This window comes from Falco peregrinus, chromosome Z (assembly GCF_023634155.1).
Source record: "Falco peregrinus isolate bFalPer1 chromosome Z, bFalPer1.pri, whole genome shotgun sequence".
NCBI lineage: Eukaryota > Metazoa > Chordata > Aves > Falconiformes > Falconidae > Falco > Falco peregrinus.
The window spans coordinates 48872616-48890459 of record NC_073739.1 but is presented as its reverse complement, the minus strand read 5'-3'; positions in this window follow the sequence as shown (position 1 = coordinate 48890459).

Below are 17844 nucleotides of genomic sequence, written 5' to 3'. Positions count from 1 at the left end.
AGGTGACGGGCTTCCATAGTTCCAAAGTTATAAAGTAAGATCACAATCAGCCCTTTTGAGGAGAGTTTAATTTCCTAGTCCATCCTTCCCTGTAGTAAAATATGTCTTTTGAATTTTCATCTCTGTTCTATCAGACTCTCACCAGTTAGAAGTTTGAACTGGAACCTGAATTACTGACAGTTTTTCTTGGTCAACATTGTCTAATCCAAAGAAAACAATAACTAACAGTAACTATATTTATACTATTATATATATATAAACTATATAGGTATATATAACTATACATAACCGCATCTATACTTCAAACGGGTCCTGTTAACTGTGGAAAAAGCACACATTTCTGGTGAAAACTTTGAGCACTTTCACCTTCTGCAAAGAGGTGCATACACTTGACATAAAAGTGGATTTATTAATAGTGGGTTCATCACAAGGCCCTCTAAGCAACAGCCAAATATTGTCATAGCTACCATGTCCTTCCTTTTTTTTTCCCATTGCCTTGATTTTTTTTTAAAGTGCAGAAAATGCAAGAGAAAAAAAACAGAGAAATGTAAAGGAGATAGATATATATAGATAGATATAGATAGATATAGATAGATATAGATAGATATATATATATATGTACTTGGTTTCTACCACAATGCTTACATTGGATATCTGTATTACTGTCACATGTAGCTACTTATACTCTAATGCTAGAAACACACTTAACAGTTGATAGTTGCTGGTACCATGCACTTTGAACATTTGTATAAATACCTTGAGATTTCTTTTTAAATATTAACTATTCAAATATGTTTCATGAAGCACAATGAACAACCAGAACTGCAAAAATTCTTTGCGTGTATCTCATCCAGTAAATATGGAAGAAAAACTTCTTTTGGTAAAATACTTAGCTAGCACACAAGCTACCATTTTATCCCTTAGAAATGGAGGGCAGCAAGTTTAGAACTCACAAAATACATTAAGACTATGAGTTCTTCTTCAGTTACAAACCATTACTTTTAATGCAGGTACCACACAAAATACGTTATGAAAGAGGTCACATTAGGTAACGACACATCCTTCTAGGCTTGAAATTTATTTTCAAAAGTACTTAAGGGATGTAGATATCCATCTTCCCTTTGAAAACTGTTAGCACAGATTATTTACCTTCAATATTTAGAAGCTTTTTAAAAGACAGTGTATTTCTTGGAGACATGCTAATGCACCAGCAAATAGTTTACAACCATTCATTCACAACAGACACCACCCTCCAGAGTGTACTCCCTTCACCTGATTTCAGTACTAGCAACACTATTTTTTCTGCCAACCTGTACCATGCTGCAACATGTCAAACCATTCAGATATGAACCAGTTGTTTGAACATTTAAATAGAGAGTAGCAAGAATTATGGAAGGATCAGTGACATTCCACACATAAAGTTTGCCTGAAATTTTATTAAAGGGTCATTTATTTAGTTAAAAGTTTCTGGTTCTGCCTTTGGCCAACTCCGTCTGTGTATGATGTAAGGCCTAAATTTTGCAAATCTGGGTGCTATAATTTATTAAGGTCTTTTGTTCATATTGCTTTCCTAAAAAATTTAGAGGAACCTAAGATACTTCCAGATGACACAACTTCTAATTACAGTAAATTTGCAGAGTGAATTTTGGGTAGTTAGGAACAGCCATCTGTAATACTAAAGCCTTTTTGGCAGAACAAAATGAGGCTTCAGAGTTTGTAAACTAGGAATTTGTAACAACAAAAAACAGAACGCAGCTCTCATAAGTTTTATGTAGGTTTCCAAACACCAGTTTTTACTACAATCAGGTTAACTATATCAGCAAGCACTGTTAGGTTTTAGAAGGAAAAAAACATATTCTTTTAATTAAAACTGCCATATTTTCTGGATTTTCTTTCCTGAAACCTGCAACTTACAAGGCATGAAGTTGTGAAGCTTTTTCTTTAGGAAACTATGTACCCAAAAACACAAGATACCTAGAACATAAGCCAAAGCATTTGAGGCAGAGCACTGGGCACCAAGTGGCTTAAGTCAGCCAGAGCACCACCTAACACTACCTTCCATTCAGTTTTGGTCAGAATGGTTAGCAAGCACCCCACTGCAAAGAAAGCTGAAAACACAGGTGCAGCAGCAGCACCTGTGAGAAAGTCACAGCTGTTGGTGACTTGTGATTATCCACGGCCACTGGCAGCATGGCAGACAATCCAATAAAGAAGGTAACACATGGTGAAGAGAATAATGTCACATCCATAGATGGCCTGTGTTGTGCACAAGGTCACTATCCAGGGCTGAAATTGATCAGGTCAGAATGAGTGTCCTCTGCCCCAAGGTCTGTGCTGTCACTCTGCACCAGACCAGAGGTATGAGGTCCTTGGATGCAGTAGAAGGCACACTTGTGTCAGGCAAGAGAAACTCAGAAATCAGTATCTACCTGCTATGCCTATCCTACATGGTAAAGAAGTTGTGGATTATATGTCACTGAACAGTGCGGCTCTATCCTGGCAGCCACCCACCCAATTCTCCCATGACAGCTGCCTTTACCAAAAATTACCAATGTTCTTTACTTAAAACTGCTGGGTCAGCTGGATTGTGCCTACTCAGGTGAAGCCATGCTCACCACCCTTTCATTTTCTCTTTACAGTCAGATTGACTTGCCTTCTGACGTGTATAAATTCATGTTAAAATGACCATACAGTTTTATATTTTTTATTTCTGCCTGTATCTGTCAAACTTTCCAAATTGATGGTGTACTCTGTTGATGGGAATTTTAATTGCTCTCTTTTCCTTTTCCCTAATCTATACAATTACTTCCCATAATGTCATTTCTATGCAAATTATTCTGGAAATTTTAAATCAGGAAGCCTTACATAATCACTGATGTCTTAGTGCAGTTTACATGCATTCCTGATCAAACACCTAGGCTGAGTCTAGAGTGTAGAATAACATCTTTTCGTTGACACAAGGCTTTATACGCAGTGTTGCTAAACACTGTAATTGATAAAGCACGCTGATATTTTCAAAGCAGTTTCTGGAAATGCTAGGAAACATGAAGGGACTTTTCTCCAGGTTTTTTCTGTTTTAAAGAAGCAGGCTGTGAGCACATAAAAAATTGATGAGCACAGGAAAGACCTCTTCCAGCCCTTATTGACAGCCAGCTAGGATCTCAGAGGCTACACTTCATTCGTTCATGTTGAAAACACAAGTCTCCCATCAGAAAAGTCTCTACAGAAGTCGGGTATATGGAGGGAAGAAAGCTGAAAGGTGAAAGCAGATGCTTTCAGATGTATAAAGTACCATGAGAGAGATGCCGGGGGCTGAAAGCAGCAAAGAGGAACCCCTGAAACTAGAAGGAGCAAATCTGCTTAGGGGGAAGCTGGGGAGAAACCACACAAAAAGACAATAAAGGCACTGTCTGGCCTTAGACAAGAGGACAGACAGTGTAGAGGGGTATCAATAGATTGGAGGGAATTATGGAAATCCCTCAGAGGTAAAAGGATACCCAGGATTTAAGTGGGAAGGAGGAAGTGTGGGAGAAGGGAGAAGTGGTGTCACAAGGCTAGGAAAAACAGCCACTTTGGAAATCTGGGGTTTGCTTTTAGTGATCAATTTAATGATATAACTAGGCAACTTGCTCTAGTTGTAGAATAACTTGTCAAAATATATGCTTGTCTTTGGCATGTTAAAGCCCCCTTATACTACTGCATTAACTTGCAGGTTCATGAACTCATGGCAGCTCACTAGCCAGAGGCACTCAGTCCCTTTAAAAACCAAATATATTGAAAGTACATCTGTGTGCAGCCTTTTAACGCTAAGTAGTGTGCATAATAAGATTTATAACAAAAATATACTTGGCCATTTAAAATCTGACAGCCATCATTCCTGGCTTTTGGTTTGTGCAAAGCTGGTCATCAGACAGACTTGAAAGCCCCACCAGTGGTGTTTACTAGGAATGCAAATGCAAATCTTAACCTAACCAAATGCCACAAATGAATGAACTTCTGCCATCTTGTATATTGAAAGAACTATTATGATAACGACATTACCATTACTTTTTCATAAATATGCCTGGAAAGGCTGCTCTCAAATAACGGAATCTGAAGTCTTCTGATGTCATATTCCTCTTAACATGACACATAACACTTAGCTATTACAACAATTAATGGAAACAAAGGGGCAAAATGAACAATTCAAAAGCAAGGGGACACCAAAACTACCATTGCCTTCAGCAGATCGGTACAGCCCTGTTGTCAATGTGGAGTGTGGTATAGTTTAACTTACACAAACACCAAATTTTCCACAGATAAAGACTCACTTGAGAGCCAGAGTTTGCAAGAATTTGGGGTTTACTTTTGCTTGGTTTTTTTGGAACTGTTAGCATGTATTGCTGTAAACAGTAAAAACAGCTGCAGGCACATCACAGATGTGGATTAGGAATCAGCATGTAATATTTAGATCTGGCATCTTGGATGCAGTCTGTTTTGTGTCTGTTGGCTGACAACTGGGTTTGGGCAAGCCCAAGTAACCTTAGGCCAGGTAACCTCTTCTTATGTGTCTGCCCATATTGAACACCTTAAAGGAATTCAACCTCAGGCACACAGGGAAATCCAAAGTTTGGCATTAAGTTTTACCAAGTCATGGTGCAATGGATCACACTGGTTGGACTTAGTGTTTTACTTCTCATCAAAGAAAAACACCTGCACATTTTCCCGTACTTACATTCTTCAGAAGGAGGATTTTGCCAGTGGTGAAGTTATTCTGCAATATTTGAATGCACCAAAAATAAAAAGTTCATAAATTTATCTAATTGACATTTTGTGATTGTCAACTTGCTAAACATTTACTATGGTGAGGATTAATTTATGGCTACAGGGTAAAAAATATCTTTGTTTCTCTGGCTAACATAGATTATTTTCCATTAAAGATACCACAAAACATCTGGAAGAGCTGCTGAACTCCACATTTTTAGTCAATATTTACATAGGCTTTTTATTGAAAACAAGAACTCTTTCTGCATTGTACAGTATCAGTTCCACTCTTTTCTCTACTTTTGCCGTCCCTGTCACTGAAAACGTGCTTTTATATTTAACTGAGATTTATAGCCAGGAAAATTAATTTTAGGAACAGAATGAAACATTTTCCTGAACTGAAAGGCAATATGCAAGAAATGCAAACTTATTTAAGCAACAGCTCTACCTGCTTTGATTCTTCTTCCAAAATAAACGCCCTTGAAAGACTGTAAAATGAAAGCACATCACTGAACAATGGCCAGGACTTGCAGACCAGCAGCCAGCCAGATCTACAAACCCACAAAACTGCTTGACATGCAATGCTTTACAATGCCCAGTTTCTCACTGTAAGCTATGGTAAATTATTCGGTTCAAAGTGTTTAGCATAGTTACCTCCACATTTACCCAACAGTAAGGAGCGGTGCTCTCAGCGACCAACATCAGCCTGCTGCCATCTTCTGGTGAAAAGTTCAGGACCCTGAAATACCACAATCAATCGGTTCTTGCTTGCTGCCGTTTTCCGTGGGCTTTCACTCCACAGTAAGGCAATGTAATGTTACTTGTGCAGTAACATTACTTAGAGAGAAACAAGCAGGTTAGTGATCTCACAAGGAGTAAGGATTCTTTTCATAAATGCCCTTTCACTGACCCTTTACCATACCTACAATAATCTGGGCAAGCTTTAGCATTAAGTAGTAGCTATTATTTTGCTTGGGAAAATACACCAATTCAGCAACAATGAAAGGTACTTCAGAAGCCACCTGTTTGCATGCTCTGCAAATAGGAGAAATAAAGCACAAGTAAAGTCAGGAAAGGCAGATTTTGATACTACCTCGGCAAAACAAGATTATGTAAACCAAGTCAGAACAGCAAGAGCATGAACAGATGCCACTCCACTCACTTCTCTGTCGGTTTGTCTTGACTCTTGCCTGGTCTTTGCACTAAGCGCGTGCAGCTATTAAATGTTCCTCACAGAATGACACATCCTGGGACATAAGAAACCAGCACATGATAATTCCAAGGGGAGACACCGGATTCACATGCCCAAATCACCTCTGCCCATATTTGCAATGAAAAGCAAATTCTTCACCACAATGTGTTCCAACTAATGGCGAAGATAAGAAATACAGATGAGAAAATTACTTTACGTGCACTGTGGTATTAGAATCATAGAATCATTTAGGTTGGAAATGATTGGTATCACCAAATGCAACATTAATCCAGGACTGCCAAGTCCATCACTAAACCACCGTGTCCCTAAGCACCACATTTATATGTTTTTTAAACACTTGCAGGGATGGTGGTTCTACCACCTCCCTGGGCAGCCTGTTCCAATGCTTGACCACCCTTTCAGTGAAGCATTTTTCCCAATATCCAGTCTAAACCTCCCCTGGCACAACTTGAGGCCGTTTCCTCTTCTGTCACTTGTTATCTGGGAGAAGAGACCGACACCCACCTGCCTACAACCTCCTTTCAGGTAGTTGTAGAGAGCAATAAGGTCTGCACTGAGCCTCCCCTTCCCCAGGCTAAACAGTCCCAGTTCCCTCAGCTGCTCCTCCTAAGACCTAAGGATCTCCAGATCCTTCACCAGCTTCATTGCCCTTCTCTGGACACGCTCCAGCACCTCTACAGTTTTGATGCTTAGAATATCCAGGAGAAAGATAGCAATTGGCAATCTTTAGCCCATTTAATCCAACGATAACTAACTCTTGATGAACTGAGGTTGATTCACATGAAAAATTATTATTGAGAGAGCCACTATTTCAAAAATTTAGATGAACATGTTCACAGTAAGATTACTCGGAAGGCAGGGCTGCCACAGTTCAACTGAGTGTCAAACATTGCTAGGGGTACCACATGCAGGTCTGCAAATTACTCTGGCAGACCAAGCAACAAGAAGTCAGATGCACAATTTGCAGAAGGCTTTGTAAGGCTGAAAAAAGTAATACAGTGCTTACATGCAGTAGTCATTCCTTTCTTGAGAGAACAGGAAATACGGACCTCCCGGTGCACTCAAACATAAGCTTCACTATAGCCTGAAGAGCAGACTTAAGAAGGAAACTAAAGATGGATTGAAGGTCACAAGTTCCCAGTTGACTTAAGAAGACCCACCTTCAAGACCCTGCCAAGAGCAACTATCTGTGCCACCATAACACTGACCCAAGTCGTAATAGAGACAGTCATTTTTGGTAGTTGTTTTCCATCAGAAGGTACTGATGGAAATAATCCATGAAAAGAGGTTGGGTTTTAGGCAACTTAATGAAACTATTTCTGTTTGATTTTAAAAACAGGTGTGTTTTCCTTTTAATTGGTCTTCAAATCTTCCTTTTTTAACACTTTAAGTTTTTAATGTTTTACTTCATGTTCTGGCATTTTACGCTCTCATAATGCTGTATCAATGCTTCTGAAAAAAGTTACATCAGAACATCTTACATCACAAAACCTCTTTTTTCAATCCACTTGCATTACAATTCAGTAAATAGAAGTTTCGAATTAAGGTTAAAAAAAAATACTACATTTTGCACTCCTACCTATGCAATAAGGCACAAAAACACTACTAAAGCATTAAACTGTAAGTCCTCAATAAAATCAGGATTTTCCACCACTAGCACTCCTCACTATTTGAGAAACAATGACTGCAATAAATATTAACTGATCATTAAGCCTGACTTCCAAATCTAAACCTATTAAGCAGCAGGGAAAGGCCTTAGAGATCAGCGTTGAGTAAAGCTGACTCTCCTGGCCAGTATTACCACAGAGATTGTTCCTCCTCCTGCAGAAAATGCAAAATGACATGATCAAATATGTATTCAGTCTGTTCACTTCCCCGCTCCCCCGTCCCGCCCTCCTTAATAAAATCCCCTTGCTACATAATGGATGTAGCTTTTAAGCAGCGCCCAAGACTATGCTCCCAACTGTTTCCTATACATACTTATAAAATATCTGATCTTTTAAAATAGTAAACTGCCACTTGCAGCGATGACAGGATGACAGGACACTGTTTGATGCAAGCAAGATGTCGATTTATTGTATGCAATCACGAGTTTATATATGTTTTCAGAAGCTGCGTGCCTTAAACAGATTGGTTCTTTAAGCTAAGCATTACATACTAGGCAATCCCTGACTGGTTAGCTACAAACAAAGGACACTTTAAGTAAGTGTTTAGAGTTATCAATTAACAGCAAAGTGTTACCTTACCTTTCCTTGGCACCATCCGTTCCCCACTCCCCTATGCTCTCTCAGCATGACTCATCATGTTAATTGTTGTGTCTATTCACACTCCTTGTCCTCCCAGGGTTCGTGACCTCGAGCACATTCCCCTCAGCTAACTGATCGCCAGGCATGGTCCTAATTTCCATGCCCGCTCCTGCAGGCACTGACAAAACTTTCAGCCCCAATGACAAGAAATAAAAGAACTTCCCAAAAATTCAAAGGTAGGAATATTGGGTATCAGAACCCTGTGTGTTACGAATACAGACAACAGTGGTGAATCCTGTACTGGGTGAACCTTTCTCTGAGATTGTACATACTCCAAAATTCAAATCAAGCACCTTTGATAAAAATTACTATCAAGAATCTTGGTCATTTGGTCTTTCGATGGCCCTGAACTGCCTGTGAGTCAAACACACCTTCCACCCTGCAGGACAGCATGGAATGTGATAGCAGCACTGCATAAGAAGGAAGCAGAATAGCTGCAGTAAAACTGTTCCAAGGACAAGAGAATCAGACATTTCTCACACAGTTTATGTCATGGCCTTTGATGATCTGTGCAGCACTGTTCCTGCACACACATACTGTTTTCTCTTATATTCTGATGAACCACATTAGCAGCACACATCTTACTACTCCCTTTCTTTCCCACAGGCTATCTTACTTGCCATCTTCTTGACTTGGAACAGGTGCCAGTTCTGTCCTGTTCTCCATTTCTCTTCACATGCATATTTTCTATAGCAGCTACAGCATACACACCACCAGTCCTATTTGAATTAAAACTATCCTTCTTCTTGTGATAAACGCAGTCATGATTCATGTCAAAAACAGAATGTACTGTGATCAGTGTAATTGTTGTACCCTGTGTAAATCTGGGACCTGTATCACAGTTGTGGTGAGTGGGCACATGTGGTTCTCCTTTAAGACAATGTGATGGCTTCCCCTTCCCCTGAGGCAATCGCTGCCTGGAAAAGCCTGCCAAAGGAGACAAAGAAAGCAAAACCATGCCAGAGAAGGCCCGCCGAAGGAGACAAAGACCTTGAGATTTGAAAAAAGCGCGCCAAAGGAAAGCCAGTAGGAGGAGAAGGCGTACGGGGAAAGAGCGGGGCGAACATCCGGCGAGAGGAGATTCGTCAAGATCCAGGGATAAAAGACGCTGCTTTTAGGACTCAGGTGTGCGTGTGGTGGAACTAATTGAGTTCTCTGCGCACCCAGAGCTGTTTTTGCTTATTGTTTCTCAACCTAAATTGATTGAACCCAAAATAAATTTGTTTTAATTGTTATCGTTTATAACATTTGGAACTGCCCGTAAGTCAAAAGTTGAACTTCTGCAGGGTGGTGTATACTTTTGTGGCTAGCACCTTAAGTATACATTTGGTTGGCATTCAATTGCCGTTTGGAGCCTGGCAAGTTCACCTATAGGGCTCGTTTGGTACGGTCTCGCTTATTACAGGTTTCTGACTTATTCAGTGTGGACATTTGACTCCGATTATTGTTATTGTGATTTTGGCTATATTCTTGGTAATCTTGCTTTTTATGGTTTCCTGACGTATTGGATGTGAAATTTGACTCCAATTATTGTTATTGTGATTTTGGCTATACTCTTGGTAATAATAGTGGGGTTTTGATGTTGCTGTAGAAAGGTACCTGCGTGCTGCATTTTGTAAGTGTTAAGTGTACTCTGCTAGTGTGAAGCGGGAAAATGGGAGGAAAACAAAGTGGTGGGATTTTAAAGAAAAGCCCTTTAGGATGTGTCTTAAGTCATTGGAAGGATATTGGAGGATCTGCTGGTGGGAATGTGAATAAGAAAACATTAATAAAATATTGTAATCAATGGTGGCCGCTATATAAGCTGGAATGTGGAGAAAAATGGCCTTTTAACGGTACTATAATACTTCATTACAGTTAATGCTGTTCCTACGGAGAGAAGCAAAATGGGATGAAGTATTGTACGTTGATATGTTTTTCCCTCTGATGAATCACCCAGAGAGGCAAAAGGGGTGTGGAATTAACCTAGCACCACAAGATCCCTTAATATTGGCAATGGAAAAGGATATGAGGAAGGATGGGGCTGGGAAATTGAAGAGGTGTCGTTCAACATGTAGTATTGGACAAAGATGTTTAAAATTAAGCGGATCAGAGGAAAGAATAGATTTTGTTTAGCCTCTACCTCCTGTGCAGATAGATGGCAGCGTAGGAAAGGAAACGGGAGCTGAAGGAACGAGAGATGTTTTAGATCAAAAGAAATCTACTCCGATAACTGCCCGTACAAGGAGTAAAGCGGGGCCGGTAATTCAAGTCCCTTGGCGGCAAGCTATGGGATCTAACGGGCCTGCCAGGATAAAGGTGCCCTTTACCACAAATGAGTTAGATTCCTGGAAAGAAGCAGTAAAAGGGTATACCGAGATGATCCGGAGACAGTCGCTAAAAGATTTGAGCTAATTGTAAAAAACCTGGATCCGGATTGGAAGGATATAGAAATAACGCTGGCTGCGTTGTCTGAGACAGAAAAACAATTAGTAATTAAAACTGCTCGGACACAAGTACAGATTCAAACAGTAACGGGAGCTTTCTCAGGCACGGTGGAAGTTCATGTGCCTAGAACGGACCCTAATTGAGACTATAATGATGATAATGATTACCAATTGTTAAAAAGATACCAAGAATGGATAAGAATTGCTTTGGAAAATGCGGTACCAAAATCGGTTAATTGGTCAAGATTATATACTATAAAACAGGGACAATCTGAGACCCCCACGGAATTTCTTGACCATTTAAGAACAGCCATGCAAAAATACACTACCTTAGATCCCTCATCTGAGGAGGGTAAATCACAGCTGGTTTCCCTATTTCTAGGACAATCCGCCGAGGGTACAAGACGGAAACTTCAGGTATAAGACAGAAAGGACCAGATTTGAGAGATCTGGAAAGACTGGTGGAAGAGGCTTGGAGGGTGTTTAGAAATCGGGAAGTGGATGAAAGACAGAAATTAGGGCAAACTATTGCCGCAGCTACTGTAGCTGCATTGAGGAAACAAGAAGAACCCCTTCGGGTTAGGGGTGGGGAGCTGGGAGACGAGGAGGGCCTCAACAGTCCTTAAGATCAGATCAGTGTGCCTGTTGTAGGGAGATAGGTCATTGGAAAGTAGAGTGTCCGAAATTGAGTGGGACCCGACCCGTGATAGCTAACATTTCTCCTGACCAATGAAGTGGTCCAAGGGAATCCACCCTAGCGGATCCACTGGTTAAAATTAAGCTAGGGAAATTGGAACAGGAAATGGAATTTTTAATAGATACAGGAGCCTCTTATTCAGTGCTGAACCAGAAACTAATACCAGAAGATAAAGACTTTGTGACTGTGATAGCTAAAATCGGACAAAAAACTAATTTGTCATGGCCTCAATCCCTCCCTCTAGCATTACTCAGAATTAGAGTCAAACCTAGAATAAAAGAAAATTTGAGTCCCTTTGAAATTTTATATGGAAGACCATACCAATTTCTATTTAGTGGACAGGATTTAACACAGTTAGGATCAGAATATTTATATACTTATATAACTGAACTTCAGAAACAATTAAATAAAATACATAAATTTGTGCTAGGAACCAGGGCTAGAGGATTGGATCAACCAATCCATCCTTTTAAATCTGAAGATTATGTATATGTAAGGACTTTTTCAGGACAACCCCTAGAGGAGAAATGGAATGGACCATATCAGGTGTTGCTGACGACTCACACTGCTATCAAGATTAGAGAACAAGTCGCTTGGATCCATTATTCAAGAGTGAAGAAAGCCCCGAAAACACAATGGGAAGCCACACCGACGGGACCCCTAAGATTACGACTCTGTCGAGGAGATGGGCAGTGATAGCTGCGGTAACAGGACTATGGCTGGGAAATGTCAAAGCATGGGACCAGAATGTATGTTTGCAATTAACAGGGAGAATTGTACAAAATTTTAATTTGACCTCTTGTTGGATTTGTGCCCAAATGCCTGAAAATGCTGGTCAAGGATTTCCCCTAATAGGTAGTGCTTTCCCAAATGAATCCAAAATACATACAGCTTTCTCGAATATGGATATTTCAGAATATACCCAACTGAAAATTAAGGATTTGGTTTGGTCATTAGATATTGAAAGTCCTTTAAACTCTAGTACAGGTGTTCCTTGTGTCCAGAGATGCCCCCTGAATAGCACCGAACCTGAAACAGGAGGGAATGCGGCTGATAAAAAGGTGTGGGAAAACAATTTTCATAGGAAGGTACCCTAATTGTACCTCCTACTGGAAGCATGGAGGTGCAAATCTTTGGAATATAAATCAAACCAGGAGAACAAATAAAGTCACCCCTAAAGGTGGGAATGGGATGGTACTGGTTATGTGGAGAAAAGGCTCGAAAAGCTCTACCACTGTGTTGTCAAGGTGAATGTGCCGTGGGACCTGCTTTTCCACACATCTCTATAACTTACAATTTGACACAAGGACTCATTAGATCATATATGAAAAGATTCAAACGACGGACCAACCCTATTGTGGAAAGACCCACGGGGTTTCATAGCTTTGCCCGTTGGTTTTTACCATGGTTAGGAGTAAATGAGTTAGAAAAAGCATTAGTGAACCTCTCTGCTACCATGGAAATTGCCATGAATTATACTATTGATGCCATACAGGCACAACAAGACGAAATCAAAAGCATTTCAAAAATAACTCTACAAAATAGGCTGGCACTTGATATGTTGTTTAGCAAAGAAGGAGGAGTGTGCACAATAATAAATGCAAGTTGTTGCACATATATAGACAATGACCAGAGAATACCTTTAGACTTGGAGGAAATTTGGAAACAAACCAGAGTACTACACGAGATTACAAAAGATGATCTTTCTTGGGGATTTGAAGAAATATGGAACAAGTTGACTTCTTGGTTACCTAACCTTCAATGGTTAAAACAGATTTTTGTTGTATTAATCATTTCTATAATATTTGGAATATTTGTATGTGTATTATTTAGATGCATGCTTTGGTGTTTGAATGCAAGTAGATATATATGATGCAAAGGAATTTGCATGTACCTAGAAAAGGGGGGAATGATATTGTATGAATTCACTGTAGGATAGAATAATGACAACCTCAATGTGTATTGTGTTTGTCAACATCTTGTAATGCTATCCTGTTATCCGCCGGCACCTTGTGAGGCTGTCGACATCCTGTTATCTGTCGGCATCCATCCCCTGTGTGTTGTGTCTGCTGACACCTTGTGAGGCTGTGGACATCCTGTTACCTGTCGGCATCTTAACACCCAAGGAGGAAAGACAGATAGCAAGAGCTGATTGAAAACAGCCAGCTCACCATTTTCTGGCAAAAGGTGAAAAGGACACCTTGAGGAAGACCTACGGCCTTCCTCCCAAAGACCACCGCCCACGTCCCGAGGACCCCTGCCCACAATTCATGGAAGAATTTGCACAAGCACAAAAGACTGATAAGCTAATTAACGTACGAAGCGAGGGTAGGCGTTAATTGAATAGTCATTGGTTTATGGTATAAATATAAGACAGTTACTTTGGACATGCACATTAGGCAGAAGGATCCCCCCTGCATCCAGCACTGCCAATAAAGGATACTTAGTCACAAAGAAATTTTGACTTCGTTCTTTAAATCAATCCAAAAAGGAAAAAGCTCTCCTCTTAGAGATGTAATAAACCTACATACAAAAAATCAGAAGCCTCCCTGCCAATCGTTTATTCATATGACTAAAACAAGTAGTACATGGTCAAATAGGCAGAATGAGGGAAAAATGCTTCCTGTTTTAAAGCTTCTTAAATGCTCTGTAATTTTTCATATACAACTTATGTGAGCAACTGCAGCCCTAAAGAGCAGTGCAGCCTTCTAGCCAAGTAACTCCAAGCTACTTGCCCTAGCCTCTTTTACATACCCACGGGAGACAAATGCACTTCTTCAAGGATGGAATTACTTGCAAAGGCACAGGCGATACCGGAGACATGTTCGGTAAGAAAATGTTATGGTTCTGCTCTTTCCCAGCAGATGCTCTAGAGAAAAAAAAAAAAAAAAACTAAACTAAAAAAAAACCCAAAACCTAAAAAAAATTCTTCAGAAGCAGCCTCTGGAGTCAATTATGTCAAAAGACCTAGGAACTTCCAGAAGCAGTGACAGTGCACACAACACTGATACTGTTGGCATTAACCATCCCAACAAGCTGGCTCCTTCCCTGGGGCAGGATGCCCAGGTTCCTCTGGTGGCAACTCAATCAGAGCTCTGCAGCCCTGCTTTTAAGCGTCTTCTGACCAGGGCATGAAAGCCCTGACAGTCACCTGGGAAACCTTTGTGATGTCACCAGCACCAAGCTCTAGAGCACAAGTCTGCAAGGAACATAGCTGGGCCTGCTCCAGACAGATGGTAGCTAAGGGCAGACCTTGCAATGCTCTAGCTGTTTGACCATGATTAGATCAACATGTAAATGGCCTACTAAGAAGCACTTCCCTCTTAGCTGTTAACATGTTAGCAGCCACATTATAGCTTCCACAACCAGCCACATAAATCTCTTCTCACAAAGCTTGTCGAATTCTCCTTTATAAGGAATACGTCAAATACAGGCAGAGGCCCTTCTTAAAACCTATTTGCAACTGTTTTGGAAGGAAGGAGGAAGAAGATACTCAAGAACAGAAAAACAACTTTACACAGCAGTGCTTCTAAAATTCTGTAAGCACATCAGGTTAAGGGCCAATACTTTTACAATATGAAGTTTATCTGCTGGAACCTCAATTTTTACATTCCCACCCCACCGCAAGCTGTATTATCAGTTAGTTACATCACAATGTCATAGATGTATACTAATATGTTGAAATAAAGTGGCATTAACATTACCACAAGTTGTAAAATCATAAAATTTTAGTGTAAAATGTATTCAGTAATAAGGCTCAAGAAATAGGCACATGTCCCGATCCAACATTGGAAGTTGATATCGGGGACAGTTCTTAAACAATCCCAAGAGCGAGATTAAGGCACAAACGAGGCCAGACGATGTACAACAACTGATACTTGCAATAGGACAGAGAGGAAGAGAAAGTCAAAATCCATAAGCGAGAGAACGGGAGAGGCGCATCTATCCACCACCAATAGGACTCTGTTGGGGTCTGCAGCGGGTCTGCAGATAAGTTAGTTGACCTCAAAGACTTAGTTGTGTGCCTTTAAGACAGCCACAGATTGTCAGGTATGTAAACAGAATGTGAAGAATCGGAACTTAGAACCGCAGCATACAGGCACCTACAGCAACAGCAAATAACAAGCAAGAAGGACACAAAAACTTATCAGGGTCTAACACCTGCACCGTCTAAGATATATAAATAGTTTGTATAAACAATAAAGGCCATTTTTTGTCCGAACCCAGCCACGCAGACATAGTGTTTAAGTCCACCTTGACTTGCATCACCACAGGACTCCAGCGATGTTTTGTCTCGGCGCCATTGTCCAAGTCCCAGACTCCGTGGAGGTGAGTGAGCGAGCGGGTGGAGCAGGTGGAGTCAGCGAAGCCCGTGGAGTCCTCCAAGTCGCTGAGTGTCACGACGGAGGGGACACAGTCACTCAATACGAGTGATCAGCAGACTTCGTTTATTGTGCCCTACAGTCACCTTTTATGCCTTGTTATAATTAGCTCATACATATTACAAAAGTTAAGCTCATTATTGGTTAGTTGCCTAAATACCAAGCCCGCCCCTTCTGTACTCTTCTGTAGTTATCTGTGTATAACTACTCTTCTGTAGTTATCTGTTCCCACCTGCAACATTCTTTTCCCACCGCAACCTTCCTGTTACTGTGTAACAAGAACAGCCAAGGATAGTGTATTTTTGCTTTACTTCAGGTAAGCTGAGAGCGATGTGCATTTTTGTCCAGCCAGCTGGACTATGTCTATGTGACCCTTTTCAGCTAGCCAGTTATCCACAGCCGAGCACAGGAGCGAGCGGAGCCCCAGCAGTTATAGGTTTCAGTCCACACCATTTCCCCGAAACACCGCCCAGTTCTCTGAAATAGTTTAGCTCGCACCATTTTCGCCCACACACCCAGGTGTTACTGTGCTGGCTCCCCAGCGCCGGTTCTGCCGGCTGCGTGTCTCCGGTGGCAGCCATCCCATCTGAGGCTCTTTCTCGCCAACAGGATGCTGTGGTCACAAAGTAGGTAAACAAAGTCCCTTCTGCTCGGCAACAGGAAAATAACGGACGTGAAACAGTGATGTTGAGACAATTTTATTTTCTGTCCTTACACAGCACTTCAGAAAGAAAGCAGCCTCCATCAACAAGTAGAAATTATGTCAATATTCATCAGAAGTCTCAATAAGAGAAGAATCTAATGAATGTAGAGCACCAAGTAAAATTTGATTTATTCACGCTTTGTCTTTTGGGGTTTTTGTGGTTTTTTGGGGTTTTGGTTGTTTTTCTTTTTCACAGGAGAGGGAATTAGGGGCAAGATAGACACTGAAGACTTCACTATTTCTCATTTGAGCCACTTTTTCCCAGTTTCTAGGAATATGTCACCTACTCAACATCTGCTATTTTAGAAAATATACTTATCAAGTATAGTTCTGTACATAAATGATGGACTGTGCATAAAATGTTACTATGGATGACATGAAATTGGAAGAAACAGAGTAACCAACTGACACTGTTAAAGAAACTGGAATACAGTCTCCGCAAAAAATAAAAAGAAGTGCAGCCTCTCCATCTAGGCAGTCCTTGGTGAATATGCTACACACTCAAGTGAACCGTAATTGTGCTATTACAGTTAAGCCTCTGCCACACAAATTCTATTCTGATGATGGTTCCTCCATGCTCAGCTTCCAATTCAACTGCTCTTTATCTGGAAAAAAAAAAAAAAAAGTATGTTAGTTAGCACTGAGTAATACTCAATTAATTGACTGAAATACTGCTTCAAAAGTGTCTGATGTATGTTAAGAAAAGCATGTAAGAAACAGTACTTCCAATCTTCCTAACTGTTTCAAGTAAGGTAAAATCATCCGCTATCAGTACCGTTTCAAATTTCAAATTCAGAAAAAGCTAAACTGTGGCAAGCCTTGTCACAATGCAAAAATCTCACTAGTCCTTCAGACTAGCTTGTTGTGCTAACTAAATACCATCTGTTTTGGTGAAGTCTTCCATATAACCATCACTGGCTAATTTTTATTAATACATTTCAAAAACTGACCTTCACATGTAACTAAACACTTCACTCACTACAGCTTCAAGTTGACACTTCTGTGGAGATGGGGTGAGGGGGCAGGCAGGCCAGACTGCAGGGTACTTCATACTAAAAGGCTTATTAATAAAATATTACAGACTATTAACACCTGATAGAAAGCCAACTACCAACAACACATTTCTAAATACCCAACATTGTTCAGAGTAAACACATTACTTCAAACTAACTTTCTGAAATCTCAAAACTTAAATTCAGATTACTCCATTACTAACCACCTTAAGGCTTTTTTTTTTACATAGCTGCAGATTATCTGCAAAAAGTCAGATAAGCATCTTCCTGCTTTCAAAATGCGGACACAACTAAAGGAAGCATGTTTCTGTTCTTTTTATGTCTCATCCTCTCATCTTTAAATGAGTATGAGGATTAAAGT